The following is a 23,691-nucleotide window of genomic DNA, read 5'->3' on the forward strand; positions in this document are numbered from 1 at the left end:
AGTGTCTGACCCTGAGCTGCCCCAGGGAGGGGGCAGTGTGTGATGTCCCTGTGGGGTGCAGTATGTTCAGTGTCTGACCCTGAGCTGCCCCAGGGAGGGGGCAGTGTGTGATGTCCCTGTGGGGTGCAGTATGTTCTGTGTCTCACCCTGAGCTGCCCCAGGGAGGGGCAGTGTGTGATGTCCCTGTGGGGTGCAGTATGTTCAGTGTCTGACCCTGAGCTGCCCCAGGGAGGGGGCAGTGTGTGATGTCCCTGTGGGGTGCAGTACGTTCTGTGTCTGACCCTGAGCTGCCCCAGGGAGGGGCAGTGTGTGATGTCCTGTGGGGTGAAGTGTCTGACCCTGAAATGCCCCAGGGAGGGTGCAGTGCGTGATGTCCCTGTGGTGTGCAGTGTCTGACTCTGATCTGCCCCAGGGAGGGGGCAGTGTGTGATTTCCCTGTGGGTGCAGTATGTTCAGTGTCTGACCCTGAGCTGCCCCAGGGAGGGGGCAGTGTGTCATGCCCCTGTGGGGCGCAGTACGTTCTGTGTCTGACCCTGAGCTGCCCCAGGGAGGGGGCAGTGTGTGATGACCCTGTGGGGTGCAGTATGTTCAGTGTCTGACCCTGAACTGCCCCAGGGAGAGGGCAGTGTGTGATGTCCCTGTGGGGTGCAGTGTCTGACCCTGAACTGCCCCAGGGAGGGGACAGTGTGTGATGTCCCTGTGGGGTGCAGTATGTTCAGTGTCTGACCCTGAGCTGCCCCTGGGAGGGGGCAGTGTGTGATGTCCCTGTGGGGTGCAGTATGTTCAGTGTCTGACCCTGAGCTGCCCCAGGGAGGGGGCAGTGTGTGATGTCCCTGTGGAGTGCAGTGTGTTCAGTGTCTGACCCTGAGCTGCCCCAGGGAGGGGGCAGTGCGTGATGTCCCTGTGGGGTGCAGTATATTCAGTGTCTGACTCTGAGCTGCCCCAGGAAGGGGGCAGTGTGTGATGTCCCTGTGGGGTGCAGTATGTTCAGTGTCTGACCCTGAGCTGCCCCAGGGAGGGTGCAGTGTGTGATGTTCCTGTGGGGTGCAGATTATTCAGTGTCTGACTCTGAGCTGCCCCAGGGAGGGTGCAGTGTGTGATGTCCCTGTGGGGTGCAGTATATTCAGTGTCTGACTCTGAGCTGCCCCAGGGAGGGGGCAGTGTGTGATGTCCCTGTGGGGTGCAGTATAAAAACATAGAAAATAGGTACAGGAGTAGGCCATTTGGCCCTTCGAGCCTGCACCACCATACATTGAGTTCATGGCTGAACATGCAAGTTCAGTACCCCATTGCTGCTTTCTCGCCATAACTCTTGATCCCCCTAGTAGTAAGGACTTCATCTAACTCCTTTTTGAATATATTTAGTGAAGATACTAAATACATCCCAATAATAATCAAGGGGGAGAGGGAAGTGGTTTCTTAAAACTATCACTGACACTAAAGAAAAAGTAAGCTGTAAAATAATGGGACTAAAGGTGGAGCAGTCCCCTGGACACCATGGCCTGCATCCTAGGATCTTAAAGGAGTGGCTGCAGAGATCCCCTCTCATTCTTCTGAACTCAATTGAATACAAGCCCAGTTGATCCAGTCTTTCTTGATATGTCAGTCCCGACATCGCAGGAATCAGTCTGGTGAACCTTCGCTGCACTCGCTCAATAGTAAGAATGTCCTTCCTCAAGTTAGGAGACCAAAACTGTACACAATACTCCAGGTGTGGCCTCACCAAGGCCCTGTACAACTGTAGTAACACCTCCCTGCCCCTGGAGTCAAATCCCCTCGCTATGAAGGCCAACATGCCATTTTTTTCTTCACCGCATGCTGTACCTGCATGCCAACCTTCAGTGACTGATGTACGATGACACCCAGGTCTCGTTGCACCTCCCCTTTTCCTAATCTGTCACCATTCAGATAATAATGGATGCGATGGTTGAAATCTGCCAGAACTCTCTGGATTGTGGAGAGATCACAGTTTTTTGGAAAACCACAAATGTAACACCGCTATTTAAAAAATGACGGAGGCAAAAAACAGGAAACTATAGACAAGTTAGCCTAACATCTGTTGTTGGGAAAAAGCTGGAGTCCATTATTAAGGAACGAGTAGCAGGACAAGCAGAGTCAGCATGGTTTTATGAAAGAGAACTCATGTTTGACAAATTTGCTGGAGTTCTTTTGAGAATGTAATGAGCAGGGTGGATAAGGGGGAACCAGTGGATGTGGTGTATTTGGATTTCCAGAAGACTTTCGATCAGGGGCCATATAATAGGCTACTGCACAAGATAAAATTTCATGGGATTGATGGTAATATATCAGCATGGATAGAGGGTGGGCTAACTAACTGAAGACAGAGAGTTGGGATAAATTGGTCAATTTTTGTTTGGCAAACGGTGACTAGTGGGGTGCCGCAGGGATCGGCCTGAATTATTTACAATCTATGTTAGTGATTTGGATGAATGGACAGAGTGTAATGTAACCAAGTTTGCTGATGATACAAAGATGGATGGGACAGTAAATTGGAGGAGGACACAAATAATCTGCAAAGGGATGTAGACAGGCTAAGTAAGTGGGCTAATATTTGGCAGATGGAGTATAATGTGAGAAAGTATGAGGTTATCCACTTTGGCAGGAAAAGTAAAAATACAAAGTATTATTTAATTGGAGAGTTATTACAAAGTCTGCAGTACAGAGGGACCTAGTTGTCCTTGTGTTCAAAAGACAAAAAGTTAGTGTTAAGATACAGCAAGTAATTATGAAGCCAATAGAAATGTTGGCTTTTATTGCAAAGGGGATGGAGTATAAAAGCAGGGAAGTCCTGCTACAACTGTACAAGGTATTTGTGAGACCACACCTGGAGTTCTGCGTACAGTTTTCATCTCCTTATTTAAGGAGGCATATACTTGCATTGGAGACAGTTCAGAGAAGCTTCACTATTTTAATTTCTGAGATGAAGGGGTTGATATATGGGGTTAGGTTGAGCAGGTTGGCCTATACTTATTGGAGTTTAGAAGAATGAGAGGTGATCTTATTGAAACATATGATACTGAGGGGAATCGACAAGGTAGATACACAAAGGATGTTTCCACTAGTGGGGGAATCTAGAACGAGGGGGCATAGTTTAAGAATAAGGGGTCGCCGATTTAGAACTGAGATGAGGAGAAATTTCTTCTCTCAGAGGGTCATAAATCTTTGGAATTTTCTAACCAGGAGTGCTGTGGAGACTGGATCATTGAATGTATTTACGGTGGAGGTTGACAGATTTTTGAGTGATAATGGAGCGAAGGGTTATGGGGAGTGGGCACAGAAGTGGAGCTATGGCCAAGATAAGATCAGCCATGAACTTATTAAATGGCAGAGCAGGTTCGAGTGGCCAATGGCCTACTCCTAATCCTATTTCTTATGTTTTTTAAAGGGTGAATTATAGATGCAAACACAATCAGCGTTATTTTTCATCTGATCCTTTTCCTGTTGATTAATTGGTCAAATATCCAGAATATTAAGCTCCAACCAGTTACAGGGATATCAATATCAGCAGAAAGAAAGCCCAACTGTCAGAATGGATGTGATTCAGTCTGTGATAATAGCAGAATCCAAACCCTGCAGTCACTTGTGAACTTGCTGGTGTGTCAGCAGGCTAGGCGACTGAGTGAATCCCTTCCCACACACAGTGCAGGTGAATGGCCTCTTCCCAGTGTGAACTCACGGGTGTGTCAGCAGGCTTAAATACAGAGAACAAAACTGCACGTAGTATTCCAGGTGTGGCCTCACCAATACCCTGTACAGTTGGAGCAGGACTTATCTTCTTTTATACTCTATCCCGCTTGCAATAAAGGGCAACATTCCATTTGCCTTCCTGTACCTGCATACTAATACTTTGTCTTTCATGCACAAGGACCCCCAGGTCTCTCTGTACTGCAGCATTTTGCCATTTTTCTCCATTTAAATTATAATTTGCTTTCTATTACTTCTGCCAAAGTGGATAACCTCACATTTTCCCACATTATACTCCATCTGCCACTCACTTAGACTGTCTATATTCCATTGCAGATTTTTTGTGTCCTCCTAACAATTTGTTTTCCTACCCATCCTTGAATCATCAGCAAACTTGGCTACATTTCACTCAGTCCCTTCATCCAAGTCATTAATATAGATTGTAAAGACCTAGCACCGATCCATGTGGCACCCCACTAGTCACTGTTTGCCAACCGGAAAATGACCCATTAATACCGACTCTGTTTTCTGTTAGTTAGCCAATCCTCTATCAATGCTAATATATTATCCCCAACCCTGTGAACTTTTCTCTCATGCAGTCACCTCTTATGTGGCACCTTATCACATGCCTTCTGCAAACCAAAATACACTACTGCCATTGGTTCCCCCTTAGCCACCCTGCTCATTACATCCTCAAAGAACTCCAGCAAATTTGTCAAACTTAATTTCCTTTTCATAAAATCATGCTGACTTTGCTTGATTGAATTATGCTACTCCAAATGTACTGCTACTGCTTCCTTAATAATAGAAGTTGGATAGATACTGCCTCTTGTCTTTCTCTGACACGATGTGACAGGTGAGTGTTGGATAGATACTGCCTCTCTCATTCTCTGACACTACGTGACAGGTGAGTGTTGGATAGATACTGCCTCTCTCATTTTCTGACACTATTTGACAGGTGAGTGTAGGATAGATACTACCTCTCTCATTTTCTGATATTATGTGACAGGTGAGTGTTTGATAGATACTGTCTCTCTCATTCTCTGACACTATGTGACAGGTGAGTGTTGGATCGATACTGCCTCTCTCATTCTCTGATACTATGTGACAGGTGAGTGTTGGATAGATACTGTCTCTCTCATTCTCTAACACTATGTGACAGGTGAGTGTTGGATAGATACTGACTCTCTCATTCTCTGACACTATGTGACAGGTGAGTGTTGGATAGATACTGTCTCTCACATTCTCTGACACTATGTGACAGATGAGTGTTGGATAGAAACTGCCTCTCTCATTCTCTGACACTGTGTGACAGGTGAGTGTTGGATAGATACTGTCTCTGTCATTCTCTGACACTATGTGACAGGTGAGTGTTGGATAGATACTGCCTCTCTCATTCTCTGATACTATGTGACAGGTGAGTGTTGGATAGATACTGCCTCTCATTCTCTGATACTATGTGACAGGTGAGTGTTGGATAGATACTGCCTCTCTCATTCTCAGACACTATGTGACAGGTGAGTGTTGGATGGATACTGCCTCTCTCATTCTCTGACACTATGTGACAGGTGAGTGTTGGATCGATACTGCCTCTTGTCATTCTCTGACACTATGTGACAGATGAGTGTTGGATAGATACTGCCTTTCTCATTCTCTGATACTATATGAGGTTCTGATTGACAGATGAGTGTAGGGTAGACGCTGCCACTTTCAATCTCTGGTGCAGTGGCAGTGTGAGACTAACTGCCGATTATAGGATAGATACTGACACTTTCACTCTCTGATCCATTGACAGGTAAATATAGAATTAATGTTGTGGCTGTCTGGTATGGGAGCGTGGGTTTGACCCTGTATCTGTCCACCTCTGGCATGTGAATGAGGGTTTTACTCTATTTCAGTTTCTGATAGGAGAGTCTGGGTTTTATCCTGCACCTGTCAATTTCTGGTAATTGCCTGTGGGTTTCATTCTGTATCTTTCTATTCATGGTGTGTGAGTGTTTGTTTTGTGCTGTATCTGTTATGTGAGCTCTATCCATCCCCATCATTCTCTAGTATGTTAGCATTGTTTTACTCGGTACCACTAATTCCTGATAGAAAGTAAAATGAATACTCTAACTGTCAATTTTTTTATGGAGGTGAGTGTTTATGCTGAATCTGTCAGTCTCTAGTATGTGAGTCTGAGTTTTACTCTATCTATTTGTCTCTGGTATGTTAGTGTGGGCCTTTCTCTGTTATGGGAGTCTGGGTTTTATTCTGTACCTGTCAAGTTCTGATATGTGAGTATGAGGTATAATCATTTAATTTTATCTGTTACGTTACGTGGTTGTATGTTTTATATTGTATCTGTCAGTTTCTGGTATGTGAGTGTGGGTGTAATCTGCACCTGTCAGTTTCTGGTATGTGAGTGTAGATATAATCTGTATCTGTCAGTTTCTGGTATGTGAGTGTGGGTATAATCTGTACCTGTCAGTTTCTGGTATGTGAGTGTGGGTATAATCTGTACCTGTCAGTTTCAGGTATGTGTTGTGTGGATATAATCTGTACCTGTCAGTTTCTGTTATGTTAGTCTGGGTTAAAACTGTACCTATTTGTTCCTGCTACTTGATTGTGTGTTTTAGACTGTACCTGTCAGTTCCTGCTTTGTGAATGTGGAATTTACTCTGTAAATGTCAGTCTCTGGTATGTGAACGTGAGAATCAATGTTACTTTTTAACCTGTATTTCTCTGATATGTGAGTGAAGATTTTGCCTTCTCCGTGTCATTTGTCTGATGTGTGTGTGTGGGTTTTACTCTGCCCCTATCAGTTTCTGCGATGCAAGTAACAATTTTACTTACTGCCCTTCAGTTTTCTGATATGAGCACATATAAGTGGGTGTGTGTTGCATGCTGTATCTATCAGTCTATGGTACGGGAATATGGGTTTTATTCTGCACCTGTCAGCTTCTGGTATGTTCGGGGGTTTAAATACTGAATCTGTCAAGATTCTGAAACATGAATATGGCTTTTGCTCTGTACCCGTCAGCTTCTGATATGCTCGTGTGGTTCATACTATCTGTTTGACATTTTTTCCGATAGGTGATTGTGTGTTTTATGCTCTACCTGCCAAGTGAGTGTTGGTGTTTAATGTACCTGTCAGTGTGATGTGTTTCAATGGTGAAACAGCATGTGATTATACTGCTCCATCTGGCTGTAAGATTCACAATCTAACTCTGCCACTTCGGATCTCTGTGGGACTAACAGCTTCTGCTGTCTGTGACAATGGGATTGAGGCCAGTTCTGTGTCTCTGTGCTCTGTGAGTGATAATCTACTTACTGTGTGAGAGAAGGAGATGCCTGCACTGTACCTTGTGTTCCGGGTTGAGGAAAGATCACATTTGTTCTGGCTGGTTGAAGAATTTTGCTCTGAGAATAATAATACAAGAATATTAGAAGTTCCATGATATGGATGCGGGGGAAAATATGATGTAGCTGAGGGTGCGACAATGTATCTCTTGATCACCAGCAACACGGTTCTGGAGAACTCAGGTCACCAAAACAATATAACTGTTTTTTAAAAATAGCTTCTCCCACACACCTTTTCTGATGCCTGCAATAGATGCACTTTGTGAAACTCCCCACATCCTCACTGTCAGGTTGTGTTTCCACTGCTCACTGCCCAAGAACAACAGACACGGTGAGATTGGAACTGAATCAGGAACATTCACGACTGATTTGGGGAAAGCAAGCAGCAATGATTTGAAAGAGCGAGGTGATTTACTTTCTCTGTTACCTTACACTGTCCACACACAGCCCGTGAATGGCCTCTCCCTTCCCCCACTCACATCATGTTCCAGAACTAGTTCCTGCTCAACTCTGCCTCTTACACACAGCCCCCGAGGGAACTAAACCAAGAAAGTTCACGAATGGTTTGGAGAGAGAAAGCAGCAGATTGTAAATAGCAGATTCTTCCCATTCTGTCTCCCTTACCCTGGACACACGCTGTCCACACACAGCCCGAGAATGGCCTCTCCCTTCCCCCACTCACACCACGCACTGAGACTGGTTCTTGCTCCACTCTGCCTCTATCACACAGCCCCGGACTCCCCCTGAACTTCCCCCGGACTCAATGCCGATCTCTGAGCCCATCTGTGGACATGCTCCCAAAGCGCTGCGCTGCTGAAAGGAGGCTGCTGCTCACTGCCTTAACCCGGAGCCGCGGTGTCTCCATTCCCGGCTGTTTTAAACCATCTTCTTCCACTCACTGAGTGAATGATGATCACAGGCAGGGTTGGGGGAGGGGAGGGCGCATGTGGTCGTCTGCTCACTGGGAATCGACACAGGGGGCGGGGCTGAACCAAGCATTCGCAGCTCTCTGCAATAATTCAGCCTGTAAAAATCAAAGTGCACTTTTCCCAATTTACTTTTATCAGAATCTGAGCAAAGGAACTGGGCCTGGGGGGGGGGGGGCGGAAGGACAGAGAATGATTAAAGCTGGGAGTCTTGTCCCTTGGAGATGCTCAATTTGGGATCATTCCGTGCAGGGTGTTTCTCTCCATGAGCCTGTCTTCACAAAACAATCCTGCAGAAACATCAGAGGGACGAGACAGTGGGAGTGTTTCCTCGGACTGTGCAGGAGTTAATATTAGACAGATAAAGTCCGTGATTAGTTTAATTAAGAGTAAAACACTCGGTCACTGAGAGTAATACCTATGTATGGGTGGAGCTACGGAATACTAAAGGGCAGAAAATGCTAGTGGGAGTTGTGTACAGACCACCAATCAGTAGTAGTGAGGTTGGGGACAGATCAAACAAGAAATTAGAGATGTGTGCAATAAAGGTACAGCATTTATCATGGGCGACATTAATTTACATATAGATTAGGCTAACCAAACTGGTAGCAACGCGGTGAAGGAAGATTTCCTGGAATGTATTAGGGATGGTTTTCTAGACCAATATATCGAGGAACCAACCAGGGAGCTGGCCATCCTAGACTGGGTGATGTGTATTGAAAAGGACTAATTAGCAATATTGTTGTGCGATGCCCCTTTGGAAAGAGTGATTATAATATGGTAGAATTCTTTATTATGATGGAGAGTGACGCAGTTAATTCAGAGATGAGGATCCTAAACTTAAGGAAAGGTAACTTTGAATGTGTGAGACGTGAATTGGCTAGAATAAACTGGCGACTGATACTTAAAGGGTTGACGGTGGATACACAATGGCAAACATTTAAAGATCACATGGATGAACGTCAACAATTGTACATCCCTGTCTGGAGTAAAAATAAAATGGGGAAGGTGGCTCAACTGTGGCTCTCAAGGGAAATTAAGGATTGTGTTAAATCAAAGGAAGAGGCATATACATTGACCAGAAAAAGCAGCAAACCGGAAAACTGGAAGAATTTTATAATACAGCAGAGGAGGACAAAGGGTTTAATTAGGAGGGGGAAAATAGAGTACGAGAGGAAGCTTGCTGGGAACATAAAAACTGACTGCAAAAGCTTCTGCAGCTATTTGAAGAGAAAAAAAAATTAGTGAAGACAAATGTAGGTCCCTTGCAATCAGATTCAGGTGAATTTATAACGGGGAACAAAGAAATGGCGGACCAGTTAAACAAATACTTTGCTTCTGACCTCACAAAGGAAGACACAAATAACCTTCCGGAAGTACTAAGGGACCGAGGGTCCAGTGAGAAGGAGGAACTGAAGGAAATCCTTATTAGGTAGTAAATTGTGTTTGGGATATTGATGGGATTAGAGGCCAATAAATCCCCAAGGCCGGATCGTCTGCATCCCAGAGTACTTAAGCAAGTAGCTCTAGAAATAGTGGATACATTGGTGATCGTTTTTCAACAGTCTATAAACTCTGGATCAGTTCCTATGGACTGGAGGGCAGCTAATGTAACATCACTTTTCAAAAAAGGAGGGAGAGAGAAGACGGCTGATATCAGTAGTGGGGAAAATGTTGGAATCAATTATTAAAGATGAAATAGCAGTGCATTTGGAAAGCAGTGATGGGATCAGTCCAAGTCAGCATGGATTTATGAAAGGTTTTATACCATCTAGAATTTTTTGAGAATGTAACTAGTAGAGTGAACAAGGCAGAACCAGTGGATGTGGTGTATTTGGACTTTCAAAAGGATTTTGACAAGGTCCCACACAAGCGATTGGTGTGCAAAATCTAAGCACATTCTATTGGGGGTAATGTACTGACGTGGATAGAGAACTGGTTGGCAGGATGGAAGTGGAATGTCAGGAAAAACGGGTCCTTTTCAATATGTTAGGCAGTGACTAGTGGGGTGCATCAGGGCCCAGTGCTCGGACCCCAGCTCTTTACAACATACATCAATGATTTAGATGAAGGAATTGAGTGTAATATCTCCAAGCCTGCAGATGGCACGAAACTGGGTGGCGGAGTGAGCTGTGAGGAGGATGCTAAGAGGCTGCAAGATGACTTGGACAGGTTAGGTGAATGTGTAAACGCATGGCAGATGCAGTATAATGTGGATAAATGTGAGATTATCCACTTTGGTGGCAAAAACATGAAGGCACAATATTATCTGAATGGCGGCAGGTTTGGCAAAGGGGACGTGCAACGAGACCTGGGTGTAATGCTAAATCAGTCATTGAAAGGTGGCATGTAGGTGCAGCAGGCAGTGAAGACGGCAACTGTTATGTTGGCCTTCATAGCTACGGGATTTGAGTATAGGAGCAGGGAAGTTTTACTGCATTTGTACAGGGCCTTAGTAAGGCCTCACCTAGAATATTGTGTTCAGTTTTGATCTCCTAATCTGAGGAAGGACGTTCTTGCTATTGAGGGAGTGCAGCGAAGGTTCACCAGACTGATTCCCGGGATGGCATGACAGACGTTTAAGGAACAACTGGATTGATTGGGCCTGTATTCATTGGAGCTTAGAAGGATGAGATGGGATATCAGAGAAACATATAAAATTCTGACAGTACTGGACAGGTTAGAATCAGGAAGAATGTTCCCGATGTTGGGAAAGTCCAGAACCAGGGGACATTTGTCTAAGGATAAGGGGTAAACCATTTAGGGATGAGATGAGGAGAAATGTATTTACTCAGTGTTGTTAACCTGTGGAACTGCCTACCGCCGAGATTTGTTGAATACATTCAAGAGGGAGTTAGATATCGTCCAGATGGCTAAAGTGATCAAGAGGTATGGAGAGAAAGCAGGAAATAGGTACTGAGGTGAATGATCAGCCATGATCTTATTGAATGTTGGTGCTGGGTCGAAGGGCCGACTCCTGCAACTATTTTCTAAGTTTCTATATTTCTAAGTGGATAATCATGCGGCTTGAGGGAGGAAGGAACTTAGTGCAATCCCTGTCCCTAATGAAGTAGTACTCGGTAATATAATGGGAATGAAGGTGGACAATTCACCTGGACCTGATGGCTTATGTCCTAGGGTCTTAAGAGAAGTGGCTGCAGAAATAGTGGATGCCTTGGTTGTAATCTACCAAAGTTTCCTGGATTCTGGGGCGGTCCCAGCAGATTGGAAAACCGCAAATGTAATGCCTCTATTTAAAAAAGAACACAGACAAAAAACAGGAAACTATAGACCAGTTAGCCTAACATCTGTCGTTGGGAAAATGCTGGAGTCCATTATTGAAGAAGTAGTTGCGGAACATTTGAAAAAGCATGATTCAATCAAGCAGAGTCAGCATGGCTTTATGAAAGGGAAATCATGTTGGACAAATTTGCTGGAGTTCTTTGACGATGAAAGAAACAGGGTGGATAAGGGGGACCAATGGATGTGGTGCATTTGGATTTCCAGAAGGCATTCGATAAGGTGCCACATAAGAGGTTAACGGTACAAGGTAAATGCTCATGGGGTTGGGGTTAGTATATTTGCATGGATTGAGGATTGATTAACTAACTGAAAACAGAGAGTCGGGATAAATGGGTAATTTTCTGGTTGGCAAATGTTGACTAGTGTGGTGCCGCAGGGATTGGTGCTGGGTCTTCAAATAATTACAATCTATACTAATGATTGGATAAAAGGGCCGAGGTTTGCTGATGATACATAGATGGGTGGGAAAGAAAATTGTCAGGACACATAAAATCTGCAAAGTTATATGAACAGGCTAAATGAGTGGGCAAAACGTTGGCAGATGGAGTATAATGTTGGAAAATGTGAAGTTATCCACTTTGGCAGAAATAATAGAAAAGCAAACGATAATTTAAATGGAGAAAAATTGCAAAGCGCCATAGTACAGAGGGACCTGGGAGTCCTTGTGCATAAAACACAAAAATTTAGTATGCAGGTACAGCAAGTAATCAGGAAATATAAAACAGAAGTGTAAGCTACATCTTTACAGGGTATTGGTGAGGCCACACCTGGAGTATTGTGTGTAATTTTGGTCGCAGTATTTATGGAAGGATATCCTTGCATTGGAGGCTGTTCAGAGGTTGATTCCAGAGTTGAACAGGGTTGTCTTATGTGGATAGGTTGAGTAGGTTGCGCCTATACACATTGGAGTTCAGAAGAATGAGAAGTGATCTGATCAAAACATATAAGATAAGGATGCGGTTCGACAAGGTGGATGCAGAGAGGATATTTTCAATGGGGGGGACACAAGATCTAGAGGGCCTGATCTTAGGATAAAGGGCCGCCCATTTAGAACTGAGATGAGGAGAAATTTCGTCACTCAGAGCGATGTTAATCTGTGGAATTCTCTGCCCCGGAGAGCTGTGGAGACTGGGTCATTGAATATATTTAAGGCAGAGGTCGACAGATTTTTGAGTGACAAGGGAATGAAGGGTTATGGGGAGTGGGCGGGGAAGTGGAGCTGAGTCCATGATCAGATCAGCCATGATCTTATTGAATGGCGGAGCAGGCTCGAGGTGCCGTATGGCCGTCTCCTGCTCCTATTTCTTATGTTTATTTTATGAGATAATAACCCTGGGACTGTACACAGGGATTCCAACCGTGGGACTGTACATGGGGATTCTAACCCTGGGACTGTGCACAGGGATTCCAACCGTGGGACTGTACATGGGGATTCTAACCCTGGGACTGTGCACAGGGACTCTAACCCTGGGACTGTACATGGGGATTCTAACCCAGGGAGTGAACAGCTCTGGAGCATTCGTGTTACAATTGTCTTGGACGTAAACCGGAAGCTTAGCACTGAGCAGCGCCTTTGGGAGAGATGCTGAAAAATCCGAGGTGTGGAGTGAGCACAAAATTACTAATTGTTGCTTTACCCTGGAGGACCGGTGGGAAAAAGACCCTGACGCAACACACGTTGCTCCTGCACCAAGATGGCCGCGCATGCCCGTTGCTGCTCACTGAATCAAGATGGCGGACCGCTGAACTTACATTCCTGTATAAAGGTGGCCGCCGTCACCCTGGGCCTTTGACCGGGAGAAAGCCTCGAGGCTGCCGCCGCCGCTATTCAGGTTATAATTCCGGGCTTCCGGCGGGCACCAGTTGTTTATGAAGACTCCCCGGCTACCGGCTGGTCCATTATTCCTCTCTGCCCCGCTGAAAAAAAACTATTTTGCGCTGCAGATATTCACCGCATTCACTCCGCCATTACACGCACTACGCATGCTCCAAACTCGGCCTGCTATCGCGCATGCGCACTGGACCCCTGTCGTATGGGTGCGGCACATTCTCCGCCGCGGGGAATGCTGGTTAAATAAACTGCCATTGAAAGGCCACGTTGTTGAAATGGCGATGATATTCTGTGATTGAAAGGCTGCATTCGAGCGAGCAGCGTACGGCGGCCCGGGCCGGAAATGGGCGCGGTCCCGGCCTGCAAGATCATCAGCTGGCCGGGGCCATCAGAGGGAACAGCGTGCGGCGGCATACCACTGCTGGAGAGCGACGACTGCCAAGTCAGGTCGCTGAGTGCAGTGCGGGCAAGTACAGCAGGAGGGAATAGGAGCGGTAAGAGTTTGTCGCAGGAAGTGACTGGGGCCCAGGAAAGGCGTGAGTCTGCTGCCCAGAAGAGGCGAGGGCACTCCGCCCGTGCAGCAGAGCTGGTCTCCAATCGTCTTGGTTAACCCTTGCCACTGGACCTAGCTCCGTCAAGCCGGTGTGGTGGCTGGTGTGCAACGGCCACCACACGTTAAAAAAATTCCAAGCACAGGCATCTTCCACCCTCCAAGATGTAATTTGGGATCTTGAATATTAGGTTCTTCATTGAAACACCTGTGAACTGATTCCTTTTTGGCGTGGAAGCAAGTCATCCTCGCTTCGAAGGACTGCTTATGATGATGACTCTGATTGCATGACTCAGAATCCACCATCAATGGTGATGAATGCAAGTCCATTCACAGCTTGTTGGTACTGCGGTGGTGATCATAATTTCCATTCATGCCACTTCTATGGCTACGTTTGCAAATGCTGTGGAACAATCGGACACCTGCAACGTATGTGCAGGCGAGCTGCAAACCCTGCTAATCCTTCAAACCACCATGTTGCAGTGGAGGACAGATCCATGGTGGATCACGATGAACCAAAGCCTCAGACTGAGGAAGCACAGGTATATGCGGTGCACACAGTTACCACAAAGTGTCCCCGATAAAGTTGAATTAATGGACTGTCATTGTCAATGGAGTTGGATACGGGTGCGAGCGAGTCCATTATGAGCAAAAAGACTTCCGATAAATTGAGATGCAGCAAGGCCTCAAGGCCAGACCTGACTCCCATTCACACGAAACTGAGAACTTACACAAAGGAACTGATTATCACAATCGGCAATGCTACTGTAAAGCTCTCCTACGATGGAGCGGTGCACAAGTTCACACTCTGGCTGGTACCGGGCGATGGTCGCAAGCTGCTCGGCAGCAGCTGACTGGGGGTGCTAGGCTGGAACTGGGACAACGTCCGAGCACTCTCGTCCGTCAACAACACTCCATGTGCCGAGGTCTTAAACAAGTTACCCTTGCTGTTTAAACCAGACATCGGGAAGTTCCAGGGAGCAAAAGTGCAGATCCACATAATTTCGGGTGCTCGACCCTTTCACCACAAGGTGCGAGCAGTACTGAACATGATGAGAGAGAGGGTGGAGATCGAGCTGGACCGGCTGCAATGAGAGGGCAACATTTCGTGGATCAATTTCAATGAGCGGGCCAGTTTGATTGTTCCAGTCCTCAAGGGAGATGGCACACTCAGAATCTGTGGTGATTACAATGCAGCTGTCAATCGGTTTTTCCTGCAGGATCAATACCCACTTCCAAAGGCAGACGACCTTTTTCTGACACTGGCGGGAGGAAAGATGTTCATGAAGATGGAATCGACCTCAGCCTAAATGACACAGGAGCTGGAGGAATTATCGTAGGGCCTCACCTCCATCAACACGCACAAAGGTCTCTTCATTTACAACAGATGCCCGTTTGGGAGTCGATCAGCTGCGGCGATATTCGAGAGAAACAATGAAGGTTTACTGAAGTCGGTCCCAATCACCGTGGTCTTCCAGGATGACATCTTGGTTGCAGGTCGGGACACAATGGAGCATTTCCAGAAACTGGAGGAGGTTCTTAATCGGCTTAATCACGTGGGGCTCAGGTTAAAACGCTCGAAGTGCATTTTATGGCACCTGAAGTGGAGTTCCTGGGGAGAAGTATTGCAGTGGACGGCATCAGGCCAACAGATTCGAAGACAGAGGCAATCAAGAACGGACAAAGGCCACAGAACGTGACGGAGCTGCGGTCGTTTCCAGTACTCCTGAACTACTTTGGTAACTTCCTATCGGGTCTCAGCACACGGTTAGAACCATTGCACGCCTTACTGCGTAAAGGAGACGAATGGGTAGGGGTAAAAGCTAAGAAAATGCCTTTGTAAAAGCGAGAAAACTGTTATGCTCAAATTGCTTGTGTTGTATGATCCATGTATGCGTTTGGTACTTGCATGTGATGCGTCCTCATACGGTGTCGGGTGTGTCTTTCAACAAGCTAATGAATCTGGGAAATTGCAACCGGTTGCTTATGCATCCACAAGTCTGTCTAAGGCTGAGAGGGCGCTGCCACCACTGAAAGCCTGCGGGCCATGTTTGCCATGCACGGTCTGCCGGATGTCCTTGTGAGTGACAACGGGCTGTGTTTCACCAGTGCCCAGTTCAAAGAGTTCATGACGCGCAATGGAATCAAACATGTAACATCTGCCCCGTTCAAACCAGCATCCAATTATCAGGCAGAGAGAGTCGTGCAAACAATGAAATAGAGCTTGAAGAGAGTATCTGAAGGCTCACTGCAGACTCGCCAATCGCGAGTCCTGCTTAGTTACCACATGAGACCACACTCGCTCATTGGGTTTCCAGCCGTTGAACTGCTCATCAAAAGGCCTTTGAAGACGAGGCTCTCGTTAGTCCATTCTGATCTACATGAACAGGTGGAGAGCAGGTGGCTTCAACAAAGTACATATCATGGGAGCACAAATGTGTCATGCGAAATTGAGATTAATGATCCTGTATTTGTGTTGAACTATGGACAAGGTCCCAAATGGCTTCCCGGTACTGCCGTGGCCAAAGAGGGTAGTAGGGCGTTTCAGGTCAAACTTACAAATGGATTCATCTACAGGAAACACTTGGACCAAACAAAAATCAGATTCACGGCCTATACAGAGCAACCCACATTAGACCCTACCTTTTCTGACCCACCAACTCACACACCAGTGGCAACTGACACAGTTTTCACCACGAAACAGAACACATCACCCGCAGCAGCATAGCATGACTCACCACACCAGCAGCTCAGCAAGGCCAGCTGCACAGCAGCCAGTGAAAGCCCAACAAATGACTCACCAAAACCAACATTTGTACAGACGCGATCAACCAGGGAAAGTAAGGCCGCAGATCGACTCACTTTGTAAATAGTTACACTATTGACTTTGGGAGGGAGTGTTGTTATACATGTAAACCTGTAAATACCTTGTTCAGCTACCAGAAGGCTCATCCCCTGGAGTCCCAAGCGATCCCACAATCCCATGGGAGCACCTGTACTTAAGCAGGCCTCACAGGTTGGAGAGGCACTCTGGAGACCTGTAATAAAAGACAAAGGTCACACTTTACTTTGAGCTCACAGTATCTGGTCAGAATCTTTATTCATACATAACAGTTAGGGACTTGGTTTATATGCACGTTTATTGGTTAGTGGGTGTGGTTTGTGTACATTTGTTAGGATCGTGATTAGTGGTTGAGGTAGTCAGTAGGATATTTGGCTTAGGATATAGTGATTAAATAAGAAAGCATTATTGGCAATAGAAATGTCACTGGACTTGCCCTTTTCCATTTCATGTTTTGAACCTCTCAGAAACGAGTCACAAAACAGCCTCACAATTCGTTCATTCAAGGAACCTTATTTAGTGTTCAAGCCTCATTTCCTCCCTTCTTTGACATCTGTACATTTATCACAGAAAGAAAAATTAGTGACCTTACATTTGGGCATTTTGTGACAAGAACAGATAGACACAGTTGTTGTGTCGGTTACACCAGCATCAAAGTCCACGGCGCAGCCCTGGACAACGTGGAACAATTCCCATGTCTCGGGAGCCTCCTATCAACAAGAGCAGGCATCGACGACGAGATCCAACACCGCCTGCAGTGCGCCAGTGCAGCCTTCGACCGCCTGAGGAAAAGAGTGTTGGAATACCAGTCCTCAAATCTACCACCAAGCTCATTGTCTACAGGGCTGTAGTAATACCCGTCCTCCTGTATGGCTCAGAGACATGGACTATGTACAGTAAACGCCTCAAGTAGCTGGAGAAATATCTCCAACGATGTCTCCGCAAGATCTTACAAATCCCCTCGGAGGACAGACATCTGTGTCCTCATTCTGGCCAACATCCCCAGCATTGAAGCACTGACCACACTCGATCAGCTCCGCTGGGCAGGCCACATAGTCCGCATACCAGACACGAGACTCCCAAAGCAAGTGCTCTACTCGGAGCTCCTTTATGGCAAACGAGCCAGAGATGGGCAGGGGAAACGGTACAAGGGCACTTTCAAAGCCTCCCTGATAAAGTGCAACATCCCCACTGACCCCTGGGAGTACCTGGCCTATGACCGCCCTAAGTGGAGGAAGTGCATCCAAGAGGGCACTGACCACCTCGAGTCTCAACGCCGAGAGCATGCAGAGACCAAGCACAGAGAGCGGAAGGAGCGTACGGCAAACCAGTCCCACCAACCCCTTCCCTCAACGACTATCTGTCCCACCTCTGACAGAGTTTGTGGCTCTCGTATTGGACTGTTCAGCCACCAAAGAACTCATTTCAACAATGGAAGCAAGTCTTCCTCCATTCAGAGGGACTGCCTATGATGATGAAGGTTGCACCTAATCATCAGCCTGCCTAAAAATTGCTTCTGACAATAATCGTTAACCAGGCCCCACCAGTCGCCATGTGATTCCACCATAATATCTTCATTCATTAACCACCTTTCGCCTTAACTGGAGCTGCTTTCACTGGCATGACCATTACCCATACTGAGGCTCTCTAGTTCCCGAGCAGAGAATAAACACCTGCATGGATTGGTTCGTCCGAATGGCCTATTTCTGTGCCGTATATCCGAAGTAATTATGGAGTCTCGTGTAAGTGATCAACGAATTTGATGCCTCAATGTTACTGGTCCCTGAATTTCTTATCATGGAATTAAAAATCCCTCAATTTGGTGTCACGATGCAGTTAATCCTGAATTTGATGTCTCATTGTAACTAGTCCCTGGATTGGTGTTACGGTATGTGTTCCTGGATTTGATGGCTCAGTTTAAGGGGTCCCTGGATTAGATGACTTCGTGTAAGTGGTCCCTGGCTTCGTGTCATAATGTATGTGGTCCCTGGATTTGGTGTCACAATGTATGTGGTCCCTGGGTTTGATGTCACAATGTATGTGGTCCCTGGGTTTGATGTAACAATGTATGTGGTCCCTAGATTTAGTGCCACACTCTATGCTGTCCCTGGGTTTGATGTCACAATATAAGTGGATCCTGGATTTGTTGTCAACAGCACCTCGCCACTGGGATTGAGGGCAAACCCGTCACCCAGCAGCGCATTCAGCATAGAATGATCCCACATTAATTCACCAGAACCAGCCCAGTGCCTGCAAGGAACTGCAACCCCACATGTTTAACTTCCGTGAAAAACACGATAAAAACATTTTAAAGTAAAAATAAACCCCATCATATTTGAACGGAGGTGATTAATGGGCAGTAAACTGCCCACACTCATACAGATCCTTCATCCCTACTCTGCAACCCCTCACCCAACTCCTCCATCACCCCATTTCTCAAATCCTCATCCCAACTCCTCTATCACCCCTACTCTCCAAACCCCTCACCCCAACACCTCCCTCAACCCTACTCTCCAAACCCCTCACCCAACTTCACTTTTACACCTATAATTTCACTTTTAACATCACTTACACAAGTCATCCACAGTGGAGGTAAATCTGCGGAGCTTCTGTGTAATGGTGAGGTGATCACTGGACAATAAAACACAGAGACTGGTGGGTGGCTGCTCATTCCCCTCGGTGAGATTTAATTCCTTTCCCACTGAATACTGTGCACTGACGGTCACCTTGGTAACGGAATGGTCATTGTGACATCACTTTTTAACCAAGAGCGCAGAAGACAATGGGTCATCAATAAATGATAAAGGGATTAAACACTCTGCAATTACATTGTAAATAAAAGGAAATAAAATGCTGAAAAATAACTGGTAACGATAATAACTTATCTCTGTGGAACTGGCTAGCAAACATTAAGAATGATGTGTTTTATTACACACACAGACATACATATGGAGATAATTGCAAAGACTTTGTGTGCACACTTTTCAGTTGTTCTGCTTAGCCGGAAGTTATTTTTTCTTAGGTCTTTTGGACCCTGCGGGAGCCCATCCGGCGGTGCTTTATGCGTCAGGATAGCAAGAGACCGCCCGCTGTTGCTCGTCCCACTGCCTGGGGAAATGGAGCAGATATTTAAAGGGACAGGGTCTCCATTTTCTCTGTCAATTTATACTTAAAGGAACAGTCCAGTTTACCTCAGAGTGTCGGAGGACTTCACGAACCGAGCTCCCATTAACAGTCGCTCCCTTCTGTACTGTGCAGTGACTGTAAAACTGTCTCATTGTCTCTATGATCCATTTGACTTGCAAAGATTTCAGAATTGTGCAGTGTGACGAAGGTTTTATTTAAAGGTGGAGTAAATTGGTTTCAAAATATTCTTTCTAACCCTCCCCCAACTCCCCAAAATTTTAAAGCACTGCAGTACTGACTGGGATGTTCCCAAGTTCGATCCTTGATCTGGGCTGTTCGTTGATCTCAGCCAAGGCAGCAGTTTAGGAATTATAATTGTCCTCAGTATCACTGGGCTAAATATGAGTAAAACATATCCACTGCCTCTGCTCTTGATACCGATCCAGTGACATCAACTGGGAAGTGTGTGGATGTCATTTGAGGGCAGGTTTGGACTTGGCTCTGATGCCTACCACAGTGGAAGTGCTGCTGACACTCACTGAGTCGATTGATGGTGAGGCACCAGAGGTAAATAAATGTCTGTGGAATTGCACCCAACCAGATTCAGCACTTTCTGGAGAAAATAACTCGCAGACGATTAAATGAATGTTGATTTTAGACTAAGGATGGAAGGAGAATATCTAGAATAAGGGATTTACAGCTTAGGAGGCGACAGAATGTTCGATAGAATCTAGAATTGTCTGTGTTGAACTTCTATCCTGTACATGAAGTAACAACTTTTGTAACCTCCATTTGCAGGGTTTTAGAAGGGGACGATCTGCAGCTGGGAAACTCAAACCAAACAGCACGTAAAGATTTGAGAGATTCACCGGATTCATCAGGATCACCTTATCATCAGCCTTTGGAAAAACACAATCACAGCGGTGAGAAACAGGACACATGTTCTGTGTGTGGATGCACCTTCAACCAATCATCTAGCCTGCGAGAGTCTGTGCACAGCTGACTCAACACTGTAAATGTGGGGACAGTGGGAATGGATGCAGATGCGCGTTGGGTGGAAACACATCAGGGAGAGGCCATTTACCAGCTGAATGTGGACAGAGATTCACTCTCTCATCTCAACAACTGACATTCGAGGAATTGGATAACAGACTTTCTCCTGTGAATATAGAGCTGTGTTATTGGGCCGTGATGTTTTTACTATTCAACTTGTTGACTGTAATCCTTTGCTAATTGTTTCATGTGATCAGTTAACTTGCACATATTTTTTTTAAATGCATTTAGTGAATGGAATGAAATTCAAATTGAAACCAGCTTTGCAGGCGTGATGCACTATTCACACAACGAATATTACAGAGATGCTGTGGGGTACACGCTACATCCTGTAGCTGAAAGTTAGTAACAGACAGTTTTCTTTTAGGATCCCGGGCCTGTTAGCTATACCTACCCTGGACATCAAGGCAAAGAGAGATATTCTGGAAGGTATGGAGAACTGGGACTTATCCCTGAGAGTAACCAAAGGCATGAGAACTGAAACAATGTAGAGTTAGAAAGGAGAAAAGGCACAATATGAAGCAGTGAGTGACAGGATAGCAATTAGTCTCCTCTTATCATGGAGATATCAAATATCGGCACATTGTGTTATTTGAAACATCAAAATATTAAACTTCAGCTCAGTTTTAGGGGTTATTAACATCAGCAGAAACAAATCCCAAATGACAGAATGAACACGAGTCAGTCAGGATGCGATTAACAGCAGTAATAACAATAAACCCAACCCCTGCAGTCACTTGTGAACTCGCAATTTAGGTGACTGAGTGAATGTTTTCCACCCTTCCCCAGTGTGAACTCGCTGGTGTTTCAGCAAGTTGGATGACTGAGTGAAACCTGTCCACACACAGAGCAGGTGAACGGCCTCTCTCCGGTGTGACTGCGACAATGAAATTCTAGATCAGACGGGGAACTGAATCACAGTCTCCGCATTCCCACGGTTTCTCCATGGTGCGGGTGTCCTTGTGTCTCTCAGTTGAAGTTTGCTCCACAAACAGAACACGTGTAGTTGCTCCCCGCTGTGAATGGTGCGATGTTTTTTCAAGCTGTGCAAATGCTTGAAGCTCTTTCCACAGACAGTGAACTGGAACACTCTCACTCGGATGTGTGTGTGTTTTTCCAGTCACACTGATGTTTGAAATATTTTCCCACAGAGAGAACAGACAAACATTGCTGCTTCCACATTCAAAGGCCGACGATGTTCATGATTTCCAGCTTACATGTTTGGGTTCAGACCTGCACCCGCTGTGCGCAAAGTGAGAATAAAATCTAAGTTTCTCTGCTGGTCACTGGGCCTTTTCTGCTTGCCCAATAGGCTGAGCCTGTGCTGGCCCAATAGAGTGAGCCTGTGCTGCCCCAATAGGGTGAGCCTGTGCTGGCCCAATATGGTGAGCCTGTGCTGGCCCAATAGGGTGAGCCTGTGCCGGCCCAATATGGTGAGCCTGTGCTGGCCCAATAGGTTGAGCCTGTGCCGGCAGAATAGGGTGAACCTGTGCTGGCCCATTAGGGTGAGCCTGTGCTTGCCCGATAGGGTGAGCCAGTGCTGGCTGAATAGGGTGAGCCAGTGCTGGACCGATAGGTTGAGCGTGGGCTCGCCCAATAGGTTAAGCCTCGGCTCGCCCAATAGCTGGAGCCAGGGTTCACCCAATAGGATGAGCCTGGGCTGGCTCGATAAGGTGAGCCTGTGCTGGCCCAATAGGGTGAGTCTGTGCTGGCCCGATAGGGTGAGCCTGTGCTGGTCCGATAGCGTGAGCCTGCGCTGGCCCGATAGGGTGAGCCTGGGCTGGCCCAAAAGGGTGAGCCTGTGCTGGCCCAATAGGGTGAGCCCCGGCTGGCCCATACTGTGATCCCCGGCTGGCTCATACGGTGAGCCTGGGCTGGCCCAATAGGGTGAGCCCGGGCTGGCCCAATAGGGTGAGTCCAGGCCCTAAGCTCACCAGACAACAATGAGAACAACAAGGCTCCCTTTCAGGGACGCTGACCTGGGCACAAACATGTGACCAATCAAACTGACACCCTGACAGACACCCTGAAGCCCCGCCCACAATTTATCCCTGCACAAAGGGCCGCACACGCACTGCGAGACCCGCCCTATCCAAGATGATGTCCGATGAGCACGCTCCCCTGGGTGTCCTGACCAAGATGGCGACAGCTGAGCACGTACCCACCGGCGGGAAAAAGAGTTACCGCCAAGAAAGATGCCAAGAAAACGGTCACCAAAGCATCACTGAAGGGCGGCAAGAAGTGTAAAAAATCGAGGAAGGAGAGTTACGCCATCTACATTTCATAGTGATGAAGCAGGTTCACCCCGACACCAGCATCTTCTCCAATGCCATGGGCATCATAAACTCGGTTGTGAACGATATTTTGGAGCGCATGGCGGGTGAGGCTTCCCGCCTGGCCCATTACAACAAGCACCGCACCATCAGCTCCCAGGAGATCCAGACCGCCGTGCGCCTGCTGCTGCCCGGGGAGCTGACCAAGCACGCCGTGTCGGAAGGGACAAAGGTGATGACCAAGTACACCAGCTCCAAGTAAAACTACACGCTGTCCTGAGAGATCAAACCCCGCAAACATGAGCCACCACAACCTCACTGAACGAGCTACACAAACCTTTAAAATCGATTTACAGTAATTATTTCCCGAGTAAGTGTGTTTGACAACCTTTGATGTTCCAGCTGCAGATTTGAATTATCAGATCAGCAGCTTCACTGTTCGGATCCACCTTCGCATCATAAGAACATATAAGAACATAAGAATTAGGGACAGGAGTAGGCCATCTAGCCCGTCGAGCCTGCTCCGCCATTCAAGAAGATCAGGGCTGATCTGGCCGTGGACTCAGCTCCACTTACCCACCCACTCCCCAAAACCCTTAATTCCCTTATTGGTTAAAAATCTATCTATCTGTGATTTGAATACATTCAATGAGCTCGCCTCAACTGCTTCCCTGGACAGAGAATTCCATAGATTCACAACCGTCTGGGAGAAGAAATTCCTTCTCAACTCGGTTTTAAAT

The 23,691-nt window shown here is 46.5% G+C and overlaps 1 long non-coding RNA gene across 3 annotated transcripts in view; it reads right to left on the bottom strand.

The window, feature by feature from the left end:
• LOC139241218 (uncharacterized) overlaps nucleotides 1-13,238 on the bottom strand; it is a 29,996-nt gene extending 16,758 nt beyond the window's left edge. For 2 of the 3 annotated variants that reach the window (XR_011588823.1, XR_011588822.1), the window contains exons 1-2: nucleotides 13,029-13,238; nucleotides 7,019-7,107 (exon numbers count right to left, since the gene is read on the bottom strand). This is a non-coding gene — a long non-coding RNA (uncharacterized lncRNA). The remainder of the gene's footprint in view (nucleotides 1-7,018; nucleotides 7,108-13,028) is intronic. The other variant, XR_011588821.1, reaches the window with a different exon arrangement.
• Nucleotides 13,239-23,691: the final 10,453 nt, after the last annotated feature.

This window comes from Pristiophorus japonicus, assembly GCF_044704955.1.
Source record: "Pristiophorus japonicus isolate sPriJap1 chromosome 24 unlocalized genomic scaffold, sPriJap1.hap1 SUPER_24_unloc_2, whole genome shotgun sequence".
Taxonomy (NCBI): domain Eukaryota; kingdom Metazoa; phylum Chordata; class Chondrichthyes; family Pristiophoridae; genus Pristiophorus; species Pristiophorus japonicus.